The sequence below is a fragment of the Polyodon spathula genome, chromosome 4, assembly GCF_017654505.1.
Source record: "Polyodon spathula isolate WHYD16114869_AA chromosome 4, ASM1765450v1, whole genome shotgun sequence".
In the NCBI taxonomy this organism is placed as follows: domain Eukaryota; kingdom Metazoa; phylum Chordata; class Actinopteri; order Acipenseriformes; family Polyodontidae; genus Polyodon; species Polyodon spathula.
Window position 1 is genome coordinate 65,747,684 of NC_054537.1, and position 26,195 is coordinate 65,773,878.

Consider the following 26,195-nt stretch of genomic DNA (forward strand, 5'->3'; position numbering starts at 1 on the left):
GTAAAAACTAAGCCTTGTTGTATTGTTTCTGCATTAAGTTTGACCTACATTACCCTGAAATAATGTTTTCACCTTCAAATGTCTGCAATTACAGCATACCATTTTAATCTTGTTCATTTTTTCTTGTTTACAAAATCTTCTGTAGTTACAAGCTATCTGCAGCTGACAATGAACCTTCCTTTATACCTACTATTCCAGCTTTTGGGTTTTTTCCCCAGGGACTTCTCCACAGAGAGAACCATATGTTCACTGTAATTGTTGTGCACTCTCAAGCCTATCTTCGAATGCAAAGCTACAGCTGGAAAAATTGGACTTCGCTTCTACTCCTCTTAAAACCCATTGTTATCATTTCAAGGCTAACTTTTCTCCATGATCCGTAACCACGCAGAGGAATAAACGTTTCTGCTTTTATCTTGCCTATTGTGAACTTTCACATTCACGCTGTAGATCACAGCTTTGTATATCATCTATTTGCATTCTCTGTTTGCTTACCTTGCCTTTCCTTTCCTTGACTTGGAAAGGCTCTAAAGGAGTGGGGACAATTCCTCTCTCCATCTCTGTCAATTACTGCATCTTAGTTTGAGTCTACGGATTTCCCCAAGTGCACTTGGTGGGAGCAACTGTGTTGGTATTCAAGGAATCCAAGGAACTACTTGGTGACTTTAATGCACTGCCTTTTCATGATTTTTGTTGCTTGATCTATATTTTCGTCATCACTTTTTCATGTCTTGTATTTATTTCCATCTTTATGTTGAGTTTAATATACTGCAACAGCTTAATGTATTCTCTTTTGCTCTAAAACCGTTAGTTACCACTTTGTTTCCAGCAACCATCTATGTACAGCATGCTGACAGAGAACAGAGAACACTGAGAACAGTCAACTTTTTTAAGCCATTAAAGCCCTTTCCAGTTTATATGATTATCTGTGATATATCTGCTTACTCTCCTATGTTATTACTTGTACTGTTTGCAAAAAGATGCCTAACTAGATTCACATTTATAGTGTGCAAGGCTTTCGTGTGTCTAGAAACCTGTACACTAACTGCAGTAAAATTACACTTATAGATTGTTTCAAGCACAGTAAAGCAACCAACCCCTGATGAAGTAAAACTGACATTCGGAATATACAGAATATTATTAGAAATCTGCTTAGACTAGTATGTCATAAATACAGGTTCAGATAAACGTATTGGCATGCAAGCATAGATGGGTAGCCAGCAGAGAGTGCAAAGAAGAAGGGGTTGCATGAGAGCAGCGAGGTTGGGAGAGCAGTAGAATTTAGAACGAGCTGGTGAGGGCTTAATTACTTGTGGTTTATTATGTATTTTTTGTTTTCTGTATTTTCATTCATGGCATAACTGATCACTTTTCTCATTCAGAAACACATATAAATAATCATATTTTATATGAGACTTTATAATCAGACTTTGTTTGTTTGAACTGCAAATTAAATACCTCTATTTACATGATATAGTATTTAAGCAGCGCTTTCAGCGAAGCTCTGGAAATGTTGTATCGGATGCTGTTGGACGACCCGAGTAATGTAGGTCTACTTGGGGAAGTTGTGCTTTTAAATGCTTCAACGAAAGTGTTATCTACCTTTGCATTTGCCAACCCCTCCCCCCATTGTAAGCACTAAGAAAAAAGGGGGAAGAAAGAGCATTACACAGACAGTTCACATTTTGGTTTTACTTCATGTTTACAAACCATTCGATTTGATACGATTTAGATTATGCTTCCAGTGATATATATATATATTATTTTTTTGTTCACAGCTAAAAATTTCTAATTAAACTTAATATTGCTAACACAGTCATAGGCATAAAATGTTCAATATGTGCTTACTGAGCACGCCTTCATTACAAATACATGCAAGTAGCAGCAATTGACATAACCAGTACCAATGGCATCTCTGCACAGTGCTGCACCTAGAATTCTCACATGTAGTTTTTTAAAGGAAAGTGTTAAACAAACAAAGAAAAGCAAGTACTGTTCTTCTGAAGATAAGTATTCCCTAAGGCAATTCAAAATACTTGCCATGTCTGAAGCAAGTCATTGTTTTGATGAATTGTTGTATTTTCTTTTGTTGACGAATGCTTTTAAGGGCACTATATAAAATAAAGATTATTATTATTATTATTATTCTTATTATTATTATTATTATTATTATTATTATTATTATTATTATTAACTGATTAAAATATAAATGATATATAATATAATAATAATATTCGTACCAGAATGATAATTTTGAAATGTTATGGCATAGTGAATGAATGAATGAATGAATGAATGAATGAATGAATGAATGAATGAATAGCATCTTCTAAATGTGGTCCATTGAGTTAGAGGACAAAGTTTGCCCATAATAAAATAATGTAATGCTGCAACCAAGTAATTTCCTGCTAGTTTATAATGTTTATATTTCGGGTACATTTATCTTCTGTCTTTAACAAGGGCTAACAGTGCCTTTTAAAGTAAGATGACACTGCCTGTGAAAGAAGGACTGCGACTGTATTGTCTTTTTATATACACAAATAAGCTTACTTGACTTAAACAGTGCAAGCAAACTCCTACACTACTTGGTTTGGTTGAATGAGTAGTGCACAACAAGCTTCAATATGAAAGCTGAATAAAGAACAAGGACAAGTTTTTAATGGAAAAAAAAACGAACATTGTAGCCTACTTCACTAAAGTAAAAATGGGATTCTGTTATTTTGAAATACCACTGCTTCAGATTATTAGTGCTGCTTAATAACAAACAGTAACCCTTTTTTTAGGGTTAGTGTTGAATTTGAACCCGTTCGTGGCAGTAGGGACTGTAAGTCAAAGCAATGTTGTGTATGGTGTGTTATATTGGGGGGGGGGGGGGGGGCCTTGCATCCTCTGAAAGCCATAACTTTTTTTAACTGTTTAAAGGAAAAACAATAACAAAACATAGAATAACAGTGTGTATAGACCGAGGGGAAAAAAGTAGAGGGGCAAAATATACAGTTTGCCCCCCCCCCCCCCCCCCCATAATTAAAGGGGGGGGGGGGGGGCTGGGGGCATTTGCCCCTCTGACCTATGGGTTAGGCGCCATGAAATCATTTAGAAGCTGTTCTAAAACTAGACTGTAAAAAACAAAATCATGCTATTGCTGACAACTGTGCTAAAAGATGTATTAACAGCCAACAGACCTGGGACAAATATGCTGATATTTGACATTACATTTATAATTTTAAAATATATTTTTTAAAATATTTAAATATTTTGTCTCCATACAATTATTTAGCAAGTATTTAAATACTGGGCAAACTTTTTCAAATAATGTTCTAATTTTATACAAATAACACTTTAAAAGTCAAGTAAATCTCCTTGGAACTCTGTAATCAAACAAGTATTGTTTCTTGGACCCCGTTCACACTTACTGAGCCGTCTCAAATTTCCATTCACAGTTGAGGTTTTAGGGGTCCTAAGTGCGTTCACATATATGGCTGAAAAGGAAGCCTAAATTGCGGCGAAGTGCTTGTCGGGAATGTAAACAGTGACATAAACACTGCATTCCCGGAAGTCAACATAAGAGAGTGAGCTGGGAAACGCGCACACGTAAATATGTCCGTCTTATTTTTTGCACCACTGTTGGTACTGTACTTAGATTATTATTACATTAGATATGACAAAGGTGTGTGTTTAAAGTGCCGTCGGTTATTGTGGAAAGAAATGATCATGCAGTGTAAATGCAGCAAACAAGGACGTGTACATTACATTAATCACAATACAGATTATTATATTAGTGGTAACTGAGTATGCAATGCTGTATGCATTATTTATCAATATTGAGATGTAAAATCTTAGCTACAATCAGAATTGTATATAAAAAATAATTTTTATATATATCAGTGCCAGTCAAAAGTTTGAGTACACCTGCTTGAAACCAGGTTTTTCATGATTATCTATGCTTTTAACTGTGTAAACTTGTCTATAAACACTTAATATTTCATTATATGATACGTGTACTTATATAAGCTGATAATCATAAGTGAATTTCATTCAAAAATTTAATTTTTTAATGAAAATGTAAATCTTGTCAATTTCAATGAAATGGTCACCCAAAGCAAGGGGATTTCAGTCTGAAGCCCAAGTCAGTTAAAAGTCTGAAATATGTATAACACGGTGTTAGAACACTGGCCTAAGTATAAAAGTTTCTTTGTTAGATGTTCTCTGAGTTAACTAGCATGTTACCTAATTAACCTTTTGTCACCAATTATTGGTAACAGGTGAGGGTCCATGATTAGTATAAATACAGGTAGCATAGGCACAAGTTTGTCATTCCTGAATGTACGGGAGCAGAAAATGACAAAATACGCTCAGTGAAGCAAAGAAAAAAGACAGTCTGTAATTACTTTAAGAAATAAAGGTCAATCTTTAAGACAAATCGCAAGAACTTTGCAAGTGTCTTAACTGCTGTGGCCAAGACCATCAAACGATTTGAAGAAACTGGCACTCATGAGGACCGAACAAGGTCAGGCAGGCCAAGGGTGATCTCAGAATCAAAGAACAAGTTAATTCGATTCACAAGTCTGCGAAACCGGCGATTAACTGCCCTGAAATACAAGCTCAGCTAATTGCTACTAGAAGTACAGATGTTTCAACATCAACTATTCAGAGAAGATTGCGTGAAGCTGGCCTAACTGGAAGAATTGCTGCAAAGAAACCATTGTTAAGAGTGCAGAATAAGAGGAAGAGACTTACCTGGGCCAAAAAACACAAACTGGACATTTGAGGAGCGGAAGTCGGTCTTATGGACCGATGAGTCAAAATTTGAAATATTTGGGCCCAGCTGCCGAGTATTTGTAAGATGCAGAGGGTGAGCGCTTGAGTTCTGCGTGTGTGTTTCCCACTGTCAAGCATGGAGGAGGTAGTGTCATGGTCTGGGGTTGCTTTGCTGGTGACAGAGTTGGTGATCTTTACCAAGTCCATGGCAAGCTCAACCAGCATGGCTATCATAGCATACTTCAGAGGCATGCCATTCCATCAGGATTACGGCTAGTTGGGCAGCCCTTCATTCTTCAGCAAGATAATGACCCGAAACACACCTCAAAGTTGTGCAAGAACTATCTGGCGAAGAAGGAAAGTGAAGGACAACTCGGTCTAATGACCTGGCCTGCCCAGTCTCCAGACCTCAATCCCATAGAACTTGTATGGGACGAACTGGACAGAAGAGTCAAAGCAAAGCTACCCACAAGTGCCCTACATCTCTGAGAATTGCTGCAGAAGAGCTGGGAAGACATGTTGGGAGATTTCCTGCTGAAACTTAATCGAATGCCTTGTGTTTGTGAGGCTGTTATTAAGGCAAATGGTAGCTTATTTTGAGGAATCCAAGATTTAGAGACAATTTTCTTGAACATTGCTTTGATACTGCTTATGTTTTGTTTTGTATATTGTAATTTTTTTTTTAATTTTCAAGTATTTACAGAAACGTATATGACGTAAAACATTGTCAATTATGAAAAAAACCTAGTTTCCAGCAAGTGTACTCAAACTTTTGACTGGTACTGTGTGTATATGTATATATTATATATATATATATATATATATATATATATATATATATATATATATATATATATGGGTATTTGAAATACTTTATCCTGATTGGTCTGTCTATCAAAACAGGTCACATGGGGGTGTTGATATTACAGCATATCACCATGGGTCGGCACTTTTTTCAAAAACGGCAAATCACTGGCAGATATCCATACACCTAGAATTTAAAAACAAAAACGGCAGACATATTGGAATTCATCGCAATAAACATGACTGACAAGATTTATGTAAATGTTGAACTTTTGGGAAACCGAAGTGTACGTGAGGTATTGAATGAATCTGAATTGGACATCAGTGATTAAAGTATTGAAAAAAGCTATAGTTTTCAAATATATTCAAAACTCGCCATTCTGATCGCTCTGTTCCTTCCCCCTGAACTACGGAGTTTCCCTATCCCATTTTGAAAATAAATAGTTTAAAAAATATCTCTTAAACTTTCAGCTTTTCACAGATTTGGGTCCCTCTTAAGAGACTTTGGGGTTAAAAGTTGTTTTGTTGCCGTTGCCCTTGCTGTCCATTCTTCGGTCTGCCTGCCTGCTGTCACTGGACCCACCCCCTGTGCAGCTGTGTGATCTGATGCTGAACATTTATAAATTCATCTCGACAATTCCTGCCATACCTTTTAAATGTGTCCAGGTATGATGGTATCATGTCTTCTGCTGTGTCCTGCATTGTTTTAAATTGTTTCTTAACACTGGCCCAGTAGTTCTCTACGGTTCCAAGCTGTAAATTGCAGAGTCAGTTTGATAAGTGACCGGGTATTCTATGCAAAGAATGTCTTTCTCGCCACTGTGAAGCTGTTGCACAAATCTGGTATGGATACCTCCTATTACTACCCAGGACAACAAAGAATGATTAAAAAAAAAACTGCACTCTCACCTAATACTAATGCAGGTCTTGTGAGGAAGGGTCGGTGTGATTTAAAGGCAGTCTTATTTGTGCTGCGTGTTTTAACGGGAGACTCAATTGTGCTGTGTCCTGATGAAAATGGGCAGTAATATTTAACTTTAAAATGTAATGAATAAACCAAGAATTACAAGACGTGTAACAAATCAAAACTGCACTTTCAATGGCAATGTTCAATTCAACATCTGAAATAATTTTTTAATTAATGCATTTTTGGTTTTATTTTTTTTTATGTTTTAAGGGAATAAGGTCAGAGATGGAAGGATATTTAATAAAAATTACTTTTTTGTTAATTAAAACAGTTTTTTTTTTTTTTTTTTTTTTTTTTTTTTTTTTTTATAGTGTTGGTTGATCCCATTTATAGCCGCAATAAGGCACTTCCAGGTGTGATATATACTCTAATATCCACACGCCCCAGGCGGTTAAAGCCACTCGACTTCACCTTGTGACTTATAATACACCCGGGGCGTGTGGATATTAGAGTATATCCCACACCCTGTTGTGCCTTTTTGCTTATGTATCTTGTAAGTTTTAGCGTTTTAATGAAAGCTGTACAATGAAGAAATACTTACCATTCATGACTGACCCATCATCATCGTCAAAAGTGTATTCAGTGCATTCCCCATTGCTATTTTCCGGGCTGGAGATTGCGTTAGGTCCCATAGAATCCAAGATCTGTGGTGGTTTTATCTCTGGCCTGCTGCAGTATTTCCGAGAGTTCTTGGTGGTGGGGGTGGGGGTGGGGGGGTGGGGAGGGGGGGGGTGGGGGGGGGGGGACTTGCAGGTTTTTCTCTGAACTCCACTTCATTTGTTGTGGTCCACAGTTTTTTTTAAAGTCTGCTTTTAGCATTTTCATTTTTCTTTTAACTTGGCGAGGAGAGTGATTTGATACACATCGAAAGAAGCCGCCCACTTATGTCCTTATAGACAGCAGCATTCCCTATACTTCCATCCATTTCTTTTTTAACCTTTTCTTCCATCTAAATAGTAAATAACGCCTTAAGTTGCGGTCCTATGTCGGACCAGGTCCGACATTGCAATTTTTCCTTTTAAGCCTGATGTCAGACCCTGTCCGACATCATCTAAAAGACTAAAAGCACGGGTCTCTAGTAGCCGAATGAAGCCGAAAAAAAGGCTGTATCTAATAGCCCCAAGCACTACAGAGATAACGCGGACATAAACAAAGGAGATAGCTGCTTCTGCATCCAGCGTTCAAAGAAATGTCATTGACATTTGGAGAGCTTTTTGAGGTGTTATAGTAACAAAATAATGACTTGGATCACATTATTGAGGAGTATGGTGATAAAACGAGTAATCAGGAGAGGATTTATCAGTATGCACGTCTATAAAGAGTTGTGTGAAAAATACAGCAAACAAGGGGTGGGGCTTGACTGGAGGTACAGTACTGAGTGTCCTTTTGTGATTCAGTGCCTTTTAAATCTGTTTTACTCTGGGGGGTAGGGGATTTTTAAACAGCCTGTGTAAAATAAACAGCACGTGAAAATAAATTGGACCTGATGCGCCTGACAAGCGCTGAATAAATGGACAAAATGTTGATACCCTTATGGCTTTTTAAATTTGATTAATTAATTTTTCAGTGATAGTAGTGCAGGGAAAGAATGTTGTGTCCCCCCCCCCCCCCCCCCCCCCCCCCCCCCCCCCCCCCCCCCCCCCCCCCCCCCCCAAAATAAAAAAAAAAGCCATCAGGGTATCAACATTTTGTCTTTGTAGGATTTGATAGAGCCTTCTGTATTTTGGTAGAAAACTAGTGAAAAAAATGCACAGAAACTTGACAGGTTATAGCAAGTCCTTTAAAACCTGGGGTTCAGCAGTTACAAAACTGAACGAACATCAAGAAAAATCAGAATTCCAGAAAGCAGCAGTAATAGTTGGCAATGATTTTGTATCTGTGATGCAACAAACTAAAACACCTGCACATCGGGAGTTGGATTCAACTTATAGAGAAAGAGTGGAAAAAAAAACAAAACACACAGAAGCTATTTTTATATTTGAATAACTCCCAAGTATTGCTTATTATAGTTGTACTCTTAGTATGTTACTTACATTTACTAGCAAATGTGTTTCAAACTGCACTGAAAAGAACATTTCCATAAAGTATGTTATATATTTGTTGAGGTAAGGTGGGGTCACAGGGAACCTTTTGTATATCTTGAAGAATTTAGTGAACCAGTCAAGCTACAAGGCTAGACTTACCCTGTTAATCAATAATTGATTGTGTTCATTGTTAAGTAAACCCAAAATCCTACAAGTTATATTCTTCTTTTATGTGTGTGTGTGTGTGTGTGTGTGTGTGTGTGTGTGTGTGTGTGTGTGTGTTTTGTGCGACGGGGAGGGGGCAAGTAGATTTTTCTAGCATTTTGTCCCTTAGACAGAAGTTTTTTTTCAAAAATTGCACACCCCTGAATGATACTAATGAGATGTTCATATAAAACTTAATGTGTTATGTTTTACGTGATTGTAAAACATGCATAAGTATATTTGAAACAAAAATCAAAATATTTGAATACTTCTAAATATCCCCAACAACATTATTTGAAATATTTATATTTAGAATTCTAGCAAGTAAATTATTTGAAATATTTAAATGTTCAATTTATCCCAGGTCAGTGGTGTGTGTGTGTGTGTGTGTGTGTGTGTGTGTGTGTGTGTGTTTGTTTTTTTTTTTTTTTTGGGGGGGGGGGGGGGGGATTTGTTATAACAGTTTGTATGTTTCAATAAAGCTCATTTACACAATACACTGTTCAAGAAAGCAAAGACAAGGAACATACTAAATGGATTTAGTAGCGTATTTCCCTGAAACTAATTTCCGGTTTTATGTCGCTCAGATCTGTTCAGAAATGTTGAAAGGTCATTTGAAGCTATCTTTTTTAACACTTAGTATTTGCTTTCAATGAGATGACTGTTGAAGGTATAATTGTATGTATTCTACACAGAGTTACAGTATGTGTTTTAAGAGAGTTTACCCAGGGGTGACCCCCAAAGACAGAACAAGATGCTAAGTTTCATTTTACTTTAGAATTCAACTATGGTTAAGCGTTTTCCACCATGAACAGACAATACTTCATTTTACATAATTTATAATTAGCTCATCTACTTTTTTCCTTGGTCTGAATCAATGTATTCCATTTAATACAGCAATCTGAGAGAGGTTATGATTTAACCCTTCCAGCTCATTGTGGTGTTTTTTTTTTTTTTTTTATATATATAAACCATTACAGCTCACTCTGATAATCAAAGTGCTTGTTTCATTCATAATTCCTGGAATTCCATTCTAGGCTTTAAATATGCCATACCTGCCTTCTCAGCACAAACCAAAAACTAATGCCCTAATAAAAATGTTGCGCACGCACAAATTAGAGTTTACACAGGCAAATGTGTTTTTCCAGTAAAAACAACCACAGTAGAGCCGTTGACAGATCTATACAGGGCTTTCCTGTTAGCTTTTAATGATTCTTTGTTGTTATGTAACTGTATGCAGCTGTTGCACTTAGTGAAGAGGGGGTGGGGTCAGCAGTGACCTTTTTTAACCCAATAAGTACCAAATTTATTTTTCTTTGAAAAAATCTGAACACCAGCTGTATTTATGTAATTTGACACATTCTAAATTCTTATATCTAAACCAAAAAAATATTTGGCTACAAACTGCTGCATCCTGTATTGAGGACAGTCAAGTTTTTATTGAAGACGTGCCCGTAATCAGACTACTGAAATTTCACGCCGGAAATGAAGCTCAACACCTAGAAAATTTAGAAATATTCTTATTGACACTGTAGGCAGATTATTTCCACTTTCTGCCTCTTTCTCTCCCTTTTAATACATGTAACCTAAATATTAGTTTAGACACAACATTGTTGCTGTTTTTATTCTATTGAATGACAAATGTATTTTATTTAATTCATTATTTTGCTCTATGTTGTTCGGTAAATAGTTTCAAGCAGGTAATGTGAAACATATACAGTGCCTCTATGTTGATGTAGGTTTGAAAAGGGTGAGTGTTATGTTGCATGCCAGGGACTCCCAATGGTTGGTAAACACATTCCCTCGAGGGCTCAAGGTTGGCTGCTTAGGTCCACTGATTTGTGCTGTACAGGTGCTTCCATTAGTGTGTTTAGAAACGCAAAGTACCTATGAGACCTGAGTTGCCAAGCAGCAAGTGAACGTTGATAATCATGCAGTTCAGTTAAGGGCCTTGTTCTGTGCAGCAATAAACAGAATTGCTGTCTTTCCATTCCTGTGTTTTGTTTGTTATTTATCCTTTTTTTTTTTAAAGAGATTTTAAAGTGCCCACCCCTTTCAAGATTAGAAGCTTATTTAGCATACATACAAAGAAAAAACTAGCGCTCAAATGGTGCTGTGTTCTTCAGCAGATTGATAGACTTGCATATGGTCTATAAACAAGGAATTATAAATAAGAAGTTGTTTGGCTGATTTCAATACAGTTGGTTCATGCATTTCAAGACCGTTTGAAAACACAGGTCGTACTTTGATTGTAACCTTTTCAGTTGCCATAGCAATTTTGTACTGTGAATGATAATGAAAAACTGAAATGTAGCAAGGTTTTTAAATTAAAAAAAAAACAGATACTAGTAAAATCAAGCTAAATTGTGTTCCGCAAGGGAGAGGCATTAAATAAGGCAAGTCATATTTATTCTTCTTATTTATGAATGTTATAGTATGGATATATTTTGCCAAGTCTTGGTGTTTATTTTATGGTGAAAACTCTTCATTATAGCAGTAACTTCATATATGTTGTTGCCCTGTTAACCATTTAACAACACCCTTGGATGTGGAAGGGTTGCACTTTCTCCCCCCCAGTTAACTCAAAACAACTAAAGAGATAATTAGGGTCAGCTGTTTGAATACTTTGGTTAACAATCAGGCCTCATTTGGGCCAGCCCTGCCCAATATAAATCTGACTAACTTTGGCCCTTATCATCAGAGTAAAGCTGTCAGCACACAGGTTCTAGAGGCACATCATGCCACGATTAAAACAAATTCCTGAACACCTCCAGAAAAAGGTTGTTGATGCCTATCAGTCTGGAAAGGGTTACAAAGCCATTGCTAAGGTTCTGGGGCTCCACCACACCACAGTCAGAGCCATATTGTCCAAATGGAGAAAGTTTGGGACAGTAGTGAATCTTCCCAGGAGGGGCCGTCCTGCCAAACTCTCCAAGAGCAAGGCGTAAAATCATCCAGGAAATCACAAAGAACCCTAGAACAACATCCAGGGATGTGCAGGCCTCTCTCACCTCAGCTAAGGTCAGTGTTCATGAGTGTTCACCATCAGAAAGACACTGGGCAAAAATGGGATTCATGGCAGAGTAGCAAGGCGGAAACCACTGCTCACTAAGAAGAACAGGAATGCTCGTCTCAAGTTTGACAAAAAGCACCTGGATGATCTTCAAGAGTTCTGGAACAACGTTCTATGGACCGATGAGTCAAAAGTGGAACTTCTTGGCCAACATGGGCCCCGTTATGTCTGGCGAAAACCAAACACTGCATTCCACAGTAAGAACCTCATACCAGCGGTCAAGCATGATGGCGGTAGTGTCAAGATCCGGGGATGCTTTGCTGCATCAGGACCTGGACGACTTGCCATCATTGAAGGAACCATGAATTCTGCTCTGTATCAGAGAATTCTACAGGAGAATGTCAGGCCACCCATCCGTGAGCTGAAGCGCAGCTGGGTCATGCAGCAAGACAATGATCAGAAACACACAAGCAAGCCTACATCAGAATGGGTGAAGAACAAGGAATTTAAAGTTTTTTGGAATGGCCAAGTCAAAGTCCAGACCTAAACCCCATTGAGATGTTGTGGCAGGACCTGAAATGAGCAGTTTATGCTAAAAAAGACCACAAAACCCACTGAGGTGAAGCAGTTCTGCATGAAGGAGTGGGCCAAAATTCCTCCACAGTGCTGTGAGAGACTTAGAAGTAACTACAGGAAGCGTTTGGTTGCAGTTATTGCTGCTAAAGGTGGAGTAACTAGTTACTAAGTCTAAGGGGGCGATTACTTTTTCACACGGGGGCACTGGGTGTTGCATAACGTTCTTTAATAAGTAAATGAAATAACTATCAACATTTTGTTATTTGTTCACTTAGGGTCCCTTTTATCTAATATTAGATTTTGGTTGAAGATCTGATAACATTTAGTGTCAAAAATATGCAAAAATGCAGAAAATCAGACAGAGGGCAAATACTTTTTCACTGCACTGTAGACATGAAAGCTGAATTTAACGATTGTGATAGATCAAGGCTGATCTGCAACCCAGACACGTAAACTGCAGTTTAAGCACTTCCTGCACACAAAACAAACACAGAAACAAATAAAAGGTTAAAACAATACGATACTGTATAACAGGAAATACTGGCTGGTGTTGGATTCGACGGATTTGCTACCTTGGTGGATTTTGCAGTTTTTTAATTGCGCTTTTTCACTTAGCATGTTCACAAAGTTGTTCACAGTTTTGCATTATACTTTTAATTTCAGAAACATTTAAATGCATATTTACTTAATGAAATCTATCTATACAACAGTATCTCCATATTTGCCAAAATTTGGAAACTGTTCAGCGGGACGCTCGTATAATAGATAATTATTATTTTTCTATGGGTAAACATCGGGACTTCCTATGCATCGGGATGCGGGACATTTGCTAGGAAGTCGAGACTGTCACGTCCATATAGGGACTGTTGGCATGTATGTATCTCATTTACAGTAACTCGTTATAGCACCTAATGTCACTGCTGCAACTTGTAGAACAACAAGAAGGCCTTCTACAAATCTGTTGTATTTAGCATTCTTATATGGCCCTTCATTTTAAGGTACCAGTAATTGAAAAGGATTACTAATTTAACGATCGGTATTTGCTAACTCTCACTGGTTCAGTAGCACAACACGGTGGAATAATCACAGCAGCATTTAGTATTTGGCAAACCGTTTTGCCACGTGTGTAAACTTTAACAATAAAGCTGAAATGAAAATGCTTTATTTTCCTGTGAAATAATTTAAAATGGGTTAATAGACTAGCAAGCACTGTCAAAATCAGCTCAGTTTTATACAGAGCAGAACTAATTTATTTTGACATTGTTTATGGACTTTGTGATACCTGCACGGTGAGTGTCATAATATTAATATCTACTACATATCAACAATAACAATCCAAAGCAAATTTACCCCATTTTGTCTGGCATAAACAATTTTGGCTGTTACTTAATTAACCCCTTGTAAAAAAAAGAACACGAAAATGCTTAACATAAAAAAGAACAGTCCTATAGGTACCACAATAGCATGCACAGTTCACTGTGCCTCTGAGTTTTTGATTGCATCATAAGTTCCAGATTTTTTAAAATCCATTGTCCTGCGCTTTTTAACCTTTGCTGCATAATACCAGTTTATCATAGGGCTGGATTGCTCACTGTATGCAACCCTCTAATTGGTGGAAGTATTATTGGTGATCCAATCAAAACCGCCAATGAAGCCAAAATAAATTCCTCAACAAAATGTCCCAAGTATACGGTAAACACGCCCAAGCTTTTCGTCAAAAGTGTGCCTTTTTTCTCTCTCCACTTCACACTCTTTTATCAGTTTTCTACCATGTGGCCAGAGGCTGATTTTCAATTACTCATCAGATCACCACCTCTACATATTCCACAGTTTTCCAATCACACAATTCAAACAATTAAACCATCAAAACCGTATAGCTGTGCAAATAGTGGCCATCTTGACTACAGACTGTTCCTTCACCAAGATGGCCGCAGCCACTAAACTCGCACGCACGCATGCACGTACACACACACACCCCACCCTGGTGCAGAGCCTCTGCTCTGCCACAGAGTATATAATGTAACTGCAGAGGTTTACTGTTAAACATTTTTAGTGCAATACCAATGACATCCTCGATCCTGAGACCAGGTTTGTTAAAAGAACATTTTATTTGTCTGTGAACGCATTATTTGTGGTACATGAGAACACAAAAACATTCAAAATATTGAACATTTAGTATCTCTGTGGCATGGGCAATTTCAAATGAAAATGTTGGGTATACTTAGTGTTCCTTATTTCCGGATTTTACTAAAAAAATTCTAGGATTTTTTATTATTTTTTTTTAAACTGGATATCGGTTTTTACTAATTTTATACCTGATTTTGTCTATTATTCAATATTTTCCCGGTACTATTTTCTAAGAAATACACAATATTTTGATAAAAATGCGGTTTTATTTTGACTCCGATATTGTAATAAGCAGCTCTACACTGTGTCCTAGGATACAGGAGATGTTTAGACGTCAGTAGATCAAATAATGTTCAAACATGGTTCTCTGTCACTTCACTTCACCCGATTATGCTGGCCAATCACAGTCTGATTTTTGTGGCAATTGCTGGGCGTAGTAACTACTAGCTTCATCAAAAACTAAATTGAAATACTTACATGAAAATATAATATTTTTAGTGGATGAGGAATTAGGAGAAAACGTCAATCATTTTATTAATATTGAAAAGAAAACAAATGTTTTGAAGTATACAAAAAGCAAAAATAGCAGAAATGGGTCAGATGAGGTAGAGGATGCATAGCGCTGCAAATACTGCTGCATTGAGGTACATGTTTGCCCTGACAATAAAAAAACATACTGCAAATAAGCGACGCATTAAACTAAAACAAGAATATGAACTAAGAGACAAGCAATCCATTTATATGGCTTTTACTCTTTAATAAAAGAGCGAAAAATGACTGTGTTAATGAGTTTGTCAAAGCGCTGTGCTTTGCTGGACAGCCACTTATTGCAGAGAGGTATGGTGACTTTGTGCAGCAGTGCTGTACATCAGCTAAAACACTGTGTAACACTGATAATCTTAATCGTAGATGTTTGACAGAAAATGGTGATGCTTAGTTGGTAAATATATGGAACGCATAGATGGAAGTGTCCAGAGTGATTTTTGACGCGTCTCCCAGTGGCTTGCACTGTCCAGTTCTCTCAAGTTTCTTTTCTTTTTATGATGTCAAGATGAATAAACCTTGCTTTTTTGTGCTGATGTCATGTTCATACCATCTGTAAATACTATTTCCGTCAGCACAGTGATTGCCCAAACGTTTGCAAAGTACCAGCTAACCTGGGAAACTCTGGCTTTGACTTGCACAGATTCTGTCAGACATGTCAGGGGCATTAAACTTAATCAGAAACCTGAACTGCTACGCATCATATTCCTCATGTATAGTGTGTATACTGAGATTTTCCCACTGATTTTTACCGATGTTTCAATTAAAAAGAATGTTTTACCGATTTTTATCCCTATTTTAATATATGTAAAATAAATTCCCGGAATTCTTTTTTTTTTTTTTTTTTTTTTTTTCTTTTTTAAATAAAAACCGAAAATGCGGAACATCAGGTATAGTTATCAAACGGGCTGGTGAGGTTACATCTCTATCTAGTTAGATTATGTAAACAATATCTTTAAGTTATAATACCATTTACGTCCACCAGATGCCTCTTTGCACAGAACAAACAAAAAGTTCATTTGACAGGCACCCTTGACTCTTTTTTTTTTTTTGTCATTATTCTGTGGAAATTGTAGTTCATGAAAGTAATTTAAAAAAAGCAAAGCATGCCATTCATGTAAAGATGATTTACATTCATTTGGCTGAGTGGAAATATGCTTTTTGATGTTTTTCTTAGAGCTGTAGCTAATATGATTAGTTATGACAGTATATTATGTTGAGCATATTAAGCTGTCGGTGTGTGTTTGTTGCGTGAAGTCCTGGACTTTTCACTATCTGCAAATTCGTTTGACAAGAATGTTACTTGCCTGGCAACCTAAGAATGTTAGTGTTCCAGATTATAAACCTTACAAATAGATGTTTATAGTTGGAATCATCTTGCATAATGTAACTAATAATGTGTAAGAGGATATGCTACTGTTTGTAAAAAATTGTGCGGAATGTCTTTGGCTATAACCAAGATGCAGTAGCATATGGAGATAGTTAGAACTAGGGATGTGATTTTGTCACTACGGTCACAGAACCCATGTAAAAAAGAAAGGAGCAGTTTGCATATTTTGAATTGGTTTCAATGCAAAGGTAAAGTAGTTAGCAAACGTTAAATAATGGAGAATACTTACACAGAACTATAAAATGGCAAAATTAAGTTCTAAGCAACTGGCAGAGCAATATCCCAAATAATTTCATGAAGCAGTGGGAGCAGCTTTAATGAGAAACAAACTTCAAATTAACCGAAGCCTTTTGTGCAGAAAATATATCTCTGCATACACTTGATAATGCAAAGCCTAAAGGGAGGTCGGTTTAAAGTTCTGAAGAAGTATGAACCCCGATTTGCAACTCTAGCAGTCTTTCCCCTGAGGTGCTTATGTAACACTGATTACTAGCTGTGATGTAATGTGACCTCCCTACCTAAAGGGGGCGCACCTTGTAGTCTGGCCACAACACTTCCGTATATAGGATGGAAGACCTCCAAATAATACAAAGTTCCCTGCTAGGTTCTTTACTAGGCAAAACAGGTCTGTGTCTGTGTTCCCCGCCCCCACAATGCACCAGGCAAGAGACAGATTCCAAAAATAACAATATTGTATTATTCTAAAATGAGACAAATTATTAACAAGCACTATACATAAGCTCTTCAGTACTTCCTTATCCATGGAGAGAAGGGCTAAAAATAAAACATATAGGTCATTACTTTTACTACAATTCAATTAATCAAAAGGAAATCGAACAATAGAATATTAGCTTTAAACAGGTGCACCTATTCACTCAAGAATATAAAATACTATACAACTAAAAAGATAGGAAAATCTTTTCTACCAGCAACACAGAAGCAGGAGGATTTACAATACAAACAGACAGCACAAGGACCACAAGATTGCAAAAATAATTAGAATGCGTATTTACAGTACCTATTTAACTAAGCTCATGATGGTTACGTCAATCAGCAGGTAGGTATCTTACGAACCTGAAGCCATTCAAAGACTGTACCAAATTCTATTTCAAAGCTACAAACTCACACTCTACAGTTTGGAACGGCTCTGGAGCCAACGCTTGCTTGTGCTCATTGTGCTGTACTGAGATCCTCTCTGCTTGTCAAGGTGAGTGACTGTGGGCTATTTAACATGGAACGCTTCACCTGGAAATAGAGAGAGGTAATGAGAGAGAGAGGTAATGAGGGACAGGTGCTGTTGTTTTACTTAAATAGGATGGTTGTGGTGATACAAAGTGTAAGTAATTAAACAAACTAAGTGATAAAAAGGAACTCTCCATATTAACATAATGAAAACTAAGAAAGTAATATTAAGTGATAATATTAAACAAATAAACACACACTATACAACAATTAAACTAAATAATTAAGCACACATCACTACACTCATTAAATTAAATAAATAAGGACACGTTATTATAATCATTAAATAAACACGCTCATTACACTTAACCTGTCTAGAGTGTAAATGCAGAACGGTCTTTCTAATTTTTTCATGTACATCAAAACCACAGCTGTGTTTAAGTAGACATTAACAAACAGGATACTGTAAAATTCTCAATTTACAACCAGAACGTTTATTTGGAAACTACTGTAAGGGATGGATAAATGAAACCCTGCTCTAGCTGTCTATGAACCTACCTCTTTCACTTTTCATTGATCTGTTTTGGTACGTATTGACGGGACACTGTTATTCATAAAAACAAGACAGGCTTTAAGTCTGCTTTGACTACAAAACAGGGTGCTTTAATGGCGACTGATTCAGCATATACTCCTATGTAGTTAGTTGCTTGTCTTTCAACAACATATGCCAATTTGACCTGTGCTTTTTTAGTGAGAGCATTCCTTGCATTTTCAGTATCCCCACAGTGAAATTGAATGTAAGTTTTAATTGTTTATTTATTTTCATTTTATATATATATATATATATATATATATATATATATATATATATATATATATATATATATATATATATATATATATATATATATAACCTCTGGTTAATTTGTCTTGCAGGTCTCATTGTAGTTGACAGAAGAACCAGAAATGATTTCTAGGCCATAATGCCCACCAGTATGTCGGGTAGGATTATTTTATTATAATTTCCCTATTATGCTCTTATCAGTTCTAAAACTGTTTTATTATGATTATATTATATCAAACCCTGAAGTACATTTAAATATGAAATACAATCACTGCATTGCAGAGAGATATGTGAAAAAATGTGTGAATTCATAACCCCAGAATAGAAATGACCTATTAACATACAAACAGCAGTCTAGTTTTTGTACAAATTTATTTTATGATGCTGTACCAGTATTGCATAAGTAGCATGGTGTCCCCCTAGGCTGTCTCGTGTGAATGAGGATGTCTTTTTATCTTTTCTAATAAGGTTATACTAAAAAATATGTGCAATAAAGAGTTTGTTGTGGTTTACTAGAAACTAGACATAGAAAAATTGCACTGAAAATATATTTTTATTCATTTATAGACATGGGATGGGCACGTATAATCGTTTATTTGAATAATCGATAAGAAAATTGTTGATTTGTTTAGAATGTTATTAATCGTATAATCTGTCTTGTATTTCAACAAATATAACTGCTGCTTTAAACCAAATGTGTTACTATAAATAAATACATCATTATTTCTTTCTATGGCTCTAAATTACTCAAGCTTCTAACAGAAAAAAAACAGCTAGCTTTCTTAAAGGTCAGGGTGATACCAATACTTTAGCTGTGGGTAAGGAGATGGTTGAAATGCACCATTGCACGTAATAAAACTATATTTAATTATTCAATGCAATTAATACAATAAACTACAAAATGGAGCTATTTTATAACAGAGATATCATACAATGTAGTATTGTTGGGGGCTATGGTATAATTATTTATACTTAAACCAGTGTGGTTAATATTAAAAAGCATGACGACACCAAAACAATTCCCTTGAAAGTGAAGACGACCAATACTTTTGGGATATGCCTGCCACAGGTCAGATATTTACTGAGCTTTTTATGTCAGAGCTGCCAATAGGCCCCTCCGGGGAGCGACGTCCTTGGTCCCGCCTACCGAGAGATTAAATAGTCAATCCACGGAAATCGCGTTCTCTTTTCATTCAAACGAACGAATTCGAGTGATGCGACCTCACAAGGCTTGTTGGTCGTCTTCTCTTTCAGGGAACCAGGGTTACATCCATAACCTATCGTTCCCTTTCAATTCGAAGACAACCAACAACAATATTTTTGGGAAAGTATATCAAAGCCATCGCGAGGGAATGTGAGCAGAAAGCAGGTGAGGGACGCCTCACTACCACCAAACTAATCTTTGTGGTGTGAGCGTTCAACCTCAAGGACCCTTGTGCCAAATAAAGGCATAGAAGGTTCTACCACACTGAGTAGGTAGAACCTAGTGAATGTATGCAGAGTAGCCCAGCTAGCTGCTGTATAGTTAACCATCAGTGAGGCACCTCTGAAGAGGGCTCATGACGTAGCCACTCTTCTGGTAGAGTGCGCAGCCACCCTCCCAGGTGGGGGTAGGCCAGCATTAGTATATGCAGTAGAAACTGTCCACAATCCAGTGGGAGTGTCGATTCTTCAAGGGGGTCCTGTCAACATGACAGAAGAAGAGCTGGTGAGACTGATGCAGTTCTCTCGACCTATCCACATAACATCTCAATGCCTGAATTGTGCAGAGGGAATTCAATCTAGTCCTCCTCCGAAGAAAAAGGAAGAGGGTGGAAAGCCTCTATTACAGTAGTCCTCAAAGTCGAGCCCACGGGCAAATTTGTGCCCGCGAAGACAGGCCATCGTGCCCGCGGCAGCTGTTATGGGTCGTGAACACATTTCTGGTGGGTCGTAGCGTGGGAAAATAAAGAAAGCTTTAAACACATTTTCCAGCAAAAGCGCCACAGCAGTCTGTTGACAGCGCTGCTCGCTCATGCTGTGCTTGTATGGCTTTTGCGATACGATCAACCAATTGAATAGCTGCACTGTCTCTGCGGTTGCCCTATCATAAGTTAGCTAGGTGGGACATAAACTGTGACTGTTTCAAGTGCAGGTACTAACTGTAAGTTTAACCAATAGGAGAGTCAAATATCTGCCAAGTTTTACGCAATCATAAGCAAGCAGAGGCCGTTCACGGCATTTGCATGAAAATTGAAGGCAAGTGAGTAGCCAAATGGAAAGTGAAATATCTGACAGCCTTCCAATCATTCGTGAGCAGAGGCGGGGTGTTAATATGCCGGGTAAGCACTAAATTTCGCCGACTGTTATTGAGAAAAATAATACATTTCAGTATTTAGAATTTAATTTTCTATCTCCTATATTTTTTTTTTATTTCACCAGACAATGGAAACACCGTAGTCGATTTAGTTACAAATGCACTTCCTCTGAATAATTGTACTGGAGATTAGCGATCTTTAAAACAGAGTAGTGTTGACAAATTTGTCAAATTGAAACAAAGTGAGATGCTATCTACACTTTATTTTATTTTATTCACAGTTATCTGGGTAAACATACTATTTAAAAAATATTTGCATTGCGTATTTTATGTGAATTATTTAAAGAATACGCGCAGCCCGCACAATTACTACCTGAGACTTGGCTGCCTTAGAGTGCCACTGATCATATATATATATATATATATATATATATATCGCGAGAAGGCAGTGTGTAAGATAAGATTGTATGCAATAGTCAGCATGCTCGCAAACAGCAAAGTAAGATCAATTTATGCCAGTGCCAAAATTACTTTGAGGACCGCTGCTCTAGTTCCGCTTGAATCAATTGATTTGATTCAATTGAATTGATTCAGGTGGAAAGCCATACCAACCTTATGGAGGAAAACGGGGTTTGTGTGTAACGACACCCTGTTTCCATCATCCCCATCGCCCGTGGAGTCAATGATATAGCTGCTAAGTACACTTTCAGTGTAGAGGGGGAGCTTCCCGCCTCAGCAGATCTTGCAGAAACTGTAAAATAGTTGCTATGTGGCAACAGATGGAATCGTGAACTCTGGTCATACACCACTTTTGAAAATACCTCCACTTGTAGACATAAAGTGCCCTTGTGGCGGAGGCCGTAGCATTCTGCAGTATACTTACAACCGCGCCTGAGAGCCCTAAGACGGACAGATGGTCCTGTTCAGGGGCCAGACCCACAGTTGGAGTCTGCCTGATTATGGGTGCCAGAGGGTGCCGCTCATCTGGCTGAGGAGATCCATGCACAGCAGGATCTCCCATGGTTGGCCTTGCAGTAGCTGGCAAAGACTCGCAAACCAGATTCCCCTGGGCCTTCTGGGGGACACCAAGAGAACTGTCAACTCTTCTCTCCGAACTTTCTCTAGAAGGCCGGGAGCAACGGTATTGGCAGGAATGCATTCTGGGCCACTTGTGTGCTAGGGTATTGACACCTAGTGTACTGCCGCAGCGGTGGAGGGAAAACCATAGGTGGCAGTGAGTCTCTGTCGTGGCAAAGAGATCGACTCAGACCCCCCAGAACCATTAACAAATGCCCTCTTCCACTTGAGGGTGGTGTCGCCATTCTGACGGGTGAGCACTCTCTCTGGAGAGGAGGTCCGCTGCCCAATTCACCACTCCTGGGAAAGACAACAAGTGCCTCTTTGTCCAGGTCAACAGTCAAAAGGCTATGCGGTGCAACCCTGGGGACCGAAGTCCCAGGTGGTCGACATAAGCTACTAATAACATGATGTCCGTGCCGGAGAGCAAGGTGAAGAGCTTGCAGTTCCAGCACATTTATGTGCAGGGAAATCCATCGACCTGACCAGGATCCGCGGACTTCTCTGCCAACCCAGACAGTACCCCAAACCAAGTTGGATGTGTCTGTCATCACCACCAGATGGCTGTGGATTGTTCCCATCCTTATGCCTTCACATAGGTGAGAGGCTTGCCTCCACCAGCGTAGGGCTTCCCAGGATACATGAGACATGGTCAGCCGATGGTGTCTGTCGCATTTGGGGTGTAGCCTGAAGACATTAAGCCATGCTTGGCTCAGGTGCATGTGGAGTAACCCCAGTTGGATGGCTGATGAAGCTGTGGCCATCAGACCCAATAGTTTCTGACACAGCACCAGTTGTCCTTTGAACCCCTGTTGAAACAGGGCTCACATCATAAGGAAATCCAGCCGGAGACCCAAGTAAACCGTACTTTGCACCGGTATTAATTGGCTTTTGGTCTTGTTGAGGGTGCGCTCCAGTCTCGCCAGATGCTCTGTCACAATCGCTGTGTGAGAACACCTCATCTCCTAGGGCAGAGGAGGCGTGCTGCATCCCCAAACACTTGACACACGGGGGCACCGAGGGTACTGATGCAGGGAGCGTTCAAGCGCCGAGTGCATTGGTGCACCAAGGCATCGAGGCGCTGGGACCACAAAACGCAAAAAGCAGAGGAAAAGTACAGACAACAGATGCTGTAAGTTAGGAAGCAGACTACAGTCGGCGAGCGATATAGGCTGTTGAAAGTAAGAAAGAGATTTTATTTTTTTTATTTTTTTTACGGAGCGCAGTGCAGCGTTTTATAGCTCAGTCCTCAGAAGCTGAGTTTCTGATTGCGGCGAAGTGGCAAGCTGACATCCAGCAATAAATTGCATTGGAATTAGCAAAAAAATAAAAGTGAAAGCTCTTTAACAAAGAAACATTCACACAACTGGAGAGGTTAGTTATACCTACCTTACCTACCTGATTGTGAGAAGCAAAAGAGAACGTGATCTTCGCGGAGTGACTACTTAATCCCTCGGTAGGCGGGACCAAGAACGTCACTGCCCAGAGGGGCCTATTGGCAGCTCTGATATAAAATGCTCAGTAAATACCTGACCTGTGGCAGGCATATCCCAAAGGTTTTGCTATTGGTCGCCTTCAAATTGAAAGGGAAAGGAACACGAATGAAATTTCCCCCAATACACTTTTCAAAAAATCCAGTCTGATTTGAAAAAATTTAATTTAAAAGAGTTTTGTTTGGGGACATTTTACCAAAGTAGACACTATAACAGTAAAATTCACATTTTACAATAAAAGACTGCGCTACACGAACAGCATAGGGACAGTAATACCCACCTTCAATGTCATACCCTCATGTATCCACCTACCTGCAGAGAGCTGTCCAGCCGCAAGCCTCAGGCTCTGTTGAGTACGAGACTGAGAGTATGCTTTGCACAAGCAGCAGAAGTAAATGTGAATAACTGGTTGAATGGTTGAAATGATCAGTAAAAATACATTGGCTATCTATCAGCAGGATAAATACAAAAAAAAAAAAAAGAAAAACGTGTTCTGTAGTTTTATCATAGCTTTTAATTAATGACATTCAATAATGTAACTTTTTCTCTGTACTACATTATTTAAAAGGCTTTGTGTAGCGGAACGTATACCAGGGCCAGGAGGTATGTGTCGTATTTAATAGGATGTGTTACTTAATGTAAACATGGGTCTATATAACGAAGACGTCATTTATTGATTCATTATCTATGTATTATTATTTTGCCATTAATTGTTGTTTGGAAATGATGCATAATGTTGCGCTTTTAAGCATACTGTACTTGTATTACACTTCCTGTTAATAAAAAGAGCTACCGGTACTTACTGAAGCATTGCCAAATAGTACGTTTATTTATTTATTTTTAAACGTATTACTTCAATTTTGGTATTATGTAAGCTTTATTTTTAGCCAGTGGAACGTTGATGTAACGTATAATAGTGTAATCGGTTAGTAAATTACATGTATTCGATTATTAAAATATATGGAAATGCCCATCCCTATTATCGACATTGTAGCCAAGCGCAGCAGCCATGGGGTCAAGTAACAAAAACACCATTACACTCAATTCACAGAACTGTTGTCAGGCAGTATAGTCCAAGTGGGTGCATAGCAACACTAGATATTTTTGAATGAGACTGTAAAGCTCATTGAAGAATAAGACTACGCTCTTTTTTTTCCTATGAGGAGGGATTTAGAGTCAGAGATCCAGATAATGAAAGCGAGTCGTTTGTGTACAATAGGGTAATGTTTATGTAATTGTATTACACCATTATAGGGAAAACAATGAAAAAGGGGAAAGTGTTTTCATAATAATCATATCCTTTTCACATCTCTCAAGCTGAAATCGTGAACAATTGCACTAATGCATTATTATAATTGGAACACAAAAAACAGCAGCACGTATATTGATGCTGACGGTTATACTGTGATTGAGGTGTAGTGTGTGCCGCTAAGTATTTTTAGCTGTGTTAATTCAGAGGGTAGCTGTAGAGGCTGCTGCTAATTTGTGCATGTTAGTAACCCTGTCACATGTGTTTTCCTCTTGCCATCAATTACTGGATTTCTAGGAAGTGACAGTAACTGTGGGGATAACAGTCTTACTGGGTATCCATTGATTTGCTGTGGCTCTCTCGTTGCAGGTATAACTAATACATCCTTTTAAACTGTTTAAGACGTTCCCTGAATGGCCTTATAGGCTCCTCCTTTTTAAAATGTTTACATTTGCTGCAGTGTTTTTTTCTGCTATCACTTTTATCCGCAATGCCTTTGATTTGTATTGTTAGTTTTTCACTTGCCAGTCTTTTACACACAAGGTTTCTGTAAATCCTTTTGAGTTTTCTGTAAACATACTCTGTTACAGTTCAGAGTATTTTTGTTTAACAGGATTAAATATTGTGAAGCTGTGCCATATTAGCGCATTATTATATTAAAAAAAATGCCTGAGGGACCTGCAGGGAAGCTGAGAAACCCTCTCTCATATTTATCTCAATATTTCAGTTTAAATTACTTTTTTTTTTATTATAAACTAAACGTTTGGCTTTAATGCCGTAATAATAATAATGGTATTTGTTCTCTTTAACAGTTAGAATTTTGTTAATGTGATTTGATGAAAATTATACTGATAAGCAAAAGTAACACACCAGTTACCTGTACAATTCAGGCATTTGTTTTGTTTTGAGTGAACTTTTCTTTAAATGTATTGATCATAATTTGATTTCCTGGAATACTTTCATTTTGTCAGTAGGTTGCACATGTCTGATTTAAAGGGTCATTTGGTACCACAAATAGGTTTATTTCATTGGATTGATCGTTCTGTGAGAAAGTACTGTCCATTTTATGTCTGGCGCAAAAGGAAAATATCCAAGTAAAGAATTTTGTTTGATTGGATGCGGATATGCTCTGGGCCCGATCTTCGATCTTCACGTAATCCCCTCGCAAAATTTGTGCCTCACAAAAAAATAGTGCTTTTGCACAAAATGAGAGATATTCCAAAACGGCACAAAGCAGTTGCGAGACATTGGAATATAGCAGTTTTTTGAGCAATTTGCAAATCTGTTTGTGCCTTGCAAAATCGTCTGCGGATTCACTACCAAACTAGCAACTGCACACAACAGCTAAGCGAGAATGCAGAATGATGGACAGTCACCATTAATAATGCGACAAGCTGCTATCATTGGTGTTGCCACAGTATGTACTGATATGACAGCAGACGAGACCACACAATATATCGTGCACACATACATACGGACCATTCAAATACACAGTTGGTTCCATAGCTAGTCGCCGAGTTTTCAAATTAATGTACTGATAACACCACTGTTTTAATGAATGTGGACAGTATTGTATCACAAGGAAATACTATATAGGTTTCTTTAAAGACCAGCTTATCAAAAACATACAGCTATGTCGGAAGTAAAGTAA

The 26,195-nt window shown here is 37.9% G+C and overlaps 1 long non-coding RNA gene across 2 annotated transcripts in view; it reads left to right on the forward strand.

The window, feature by feature from the left end:
• Nucleotides 1–24,914, forward strand: part of LOC121314760 — a 77,867-nt gene extending 52,953 nt beyond the window's left edge. For both annotated transcript variants that reach the window (XR_005950150.1, XR_005950149.1), the window contains exons 3-4: nucleotides 18,522–18,587; nucleotides 24,842–24,914. This is a non-coding gene — a long non-coding RNA (uncharacterized LOC121314760). The remainder of the gene's footprint in view (nucleotides 1–18,521; nucleotides 18,588–24,841) is intronic.
• The last annotated feature ends 1,281 nt before the right edge of the window (nucleotides 24,915–26,195 follow it).